The sequence below is a fragment of the Bombina bombina genome, chromosome 1, assembly GCF_027579735.1.
Source record: "Bombina bombina isolate aBomBom1 chromosome 1, aBomBom1.pri, whole genome shotgun sequence".
In the NCBI taxonomy this organism is placed as follows: Eukaryota; Metazoa; Chordata; class Amphibia; order Anura; family Bombinatoridae; genus Bombina; species Bombina bombina.
The window spans coordinates 800142510-800144666 of NC_069499.1; the positions used below are offsets into that span (position 1 = coordinate 800142510).

At 40.1% G+C, this 2157-nt stretch overlaps 1 non-coding gene across 1 annotated transcript; it reads left to right on the forward strand.

Annotated features, from left to right (window-relative positions):
- Positions 1–2085: 2085 nt before the first annotated feature.
- On the forward strand, positions 2086–2157 carry TRNAG-UCC (transfer RNA glycine (anticodon UCC)). Its single transcript has one exon. It is a non-coding gene; the product is annotated as a tRNA-Gly (tRNA).

Sequence of the window (2157 nt, forward strand, 5' to 3'; positions counted from 1 at the left end):
TACATATAAAAAGAAAAATGACAATGTCTCTTAACCCCTTAATGACAACTGACGTACCAGGTACGTCATGCATTAACTAACAGTTAATGACAATAGACGTACCTGGTACGTCAGTTGTCTAAGAGAGTGCTGGAAGCGATCGCAATCGCTTCCAGCAGCTCTCAGGGTATTGCAGTGATGCCTCCATATGGAGGCATCCTGCAATACCTTTTCAGAAGACTCCGATGCAGAGAGAGCCACTCTGTGGCCCTCTCTGCACCGGTAGCGATGGTGCCGGTTCGTTGGTGGGTGGGAGCATATCAGGGAGGCGGGTGGGCGGCCCATCGCATCCGGTTCCTGTAAGTGCTATGTGCACGCCGGGTGCCGGGAGCGTGCGGGGGCGCGCGTGCGCGCGCGCGATTAGCTGGCCACTGACACCAATGAGAAAGGAAGAGGGGGGAAAATGTATTAAAAATAAATAAACATATAAGGATCTGGGAGGGGGAGGGGGTTGGGGTATTGTGGGGGGCTGCTACACTACAGAAAACATTAAAAATTGCAAAAAATTGCAAAAAAAACACTTGTTTTTGGGGCAAATTGGGTACTGGCAGACAGCTGCCAGTACCCAAGATGGCGGCAATTAGGTAGGGGAGAGGGTTAGAGAGCTGGGGGGGGGGGGGGGTCATGGAGGTTGGGGCTAAGGCAGGGGTCCATCACAGCTAAAACATTTTATTTTTTTTTATTAAAAAAAAGAAAAACTCCTTTTATTTAGTACTGGCAGACTTTCTGCCAGTACTTAAGATGGCAGGGACAATTGTGGGGTGGGGGAGGGAAGATAACTGTTTGGGAGGGATCAGGGGGTGGGATGTGTCAGGTGGGAGGCTGATCTCTACCCTAAAGCTAAAATTAACCCTGCAAGCTCCCTACAACCTACCTAATTAACCCCTTCACTGCTGGGCATAATTTACGTGTGGTGCGCAGCAGCATTTAGTGGCCTTCTAATTACCAAAAAGCAATGCCAAAGCCATATAAGTCTGCTATTTCTGAACAAAGGGGATCCCAAAGAAGCATTTACAACCATTTGTGCCTTAATTGCAGAAGCTGTTTGTAAATAATTTCAGTGGGAAACCTAAAGTTTGTGACAAAATTTGTGAAAAAGTGAACTTTTTTTTTTATTTGATGACATTTGGCGGTGAAATGGTGGCATGAAATATACCAAAATGGGCCTAGATCAATACTTTGGGTTGTCTTCTAAAAAAAAATATATACATGTCAAGGGATATTTAGGTATTCCTGACAGATATCAGGGTTCCAATGTAACTAGCGCTAATTTTGAAAAAAAGTTGTTTGGAAATAGCAAAGTGCTACTTGTATTTATGGCCCTATAACTTGCAAAAAAAGTAAAGAACATGTAAACATTGGGTATTTCTAAACTCAGGACAAAATTTAGAAACTATTTAGCATGGGTGTTTTTTGGTGATTGTAGATGTGTAACAGATTTTGGGGGTCAAAGTTAGAAAAAGTGTGTTTTTTTCAATTTTTTCCTCATATTATATATTTTTTATAGGAAATTATAAGATATGATGAAAATAATGGTATCCTTAGAAAGTCCATTTAATGGCGAGAAAAACGGTATATAATATGTGTGGGTACAGTAAATGAGTAAGAGGAAAATTACAGCTAAACACAAACACAGCAGAAATGTAAAAATAGCCATTGTCATTAAGGGTAAGAAAATTGAAAAATGGTCCGGTCATTAAGGGGTTAAAATTGCAACATATGGTGTTATAGTTATAATATATATAGAGAGATATACTGTATATATAGATAGATGATAGATAGATAGGTAGGTAGGTAGATAGATAATGTTTTTTTGTGGTTGTTTTAAATCCCTTATTTTTTTAAATCATTTTTTTTTCTTTTCATAAGTGTTGTTACTCTATTTTTTTCCCAAGAGTGTTGTTGAAGTACAGTACATTTAATATGTACCTTGCATCACTGTACTCTTAGTTTCTGAAGGTTTCCCAGTCATACCACGCAAAATACAGTGATTTCCAGTATATGTTATCTTATATATCTATATATATATATTTTTATTTTCATCAAGCGTTGGTGGTATAGTGGTGAGCATAGCTGCCTTCCAAGCAGTTGACCCGGGTTCGATTCCCGGCCAACGCA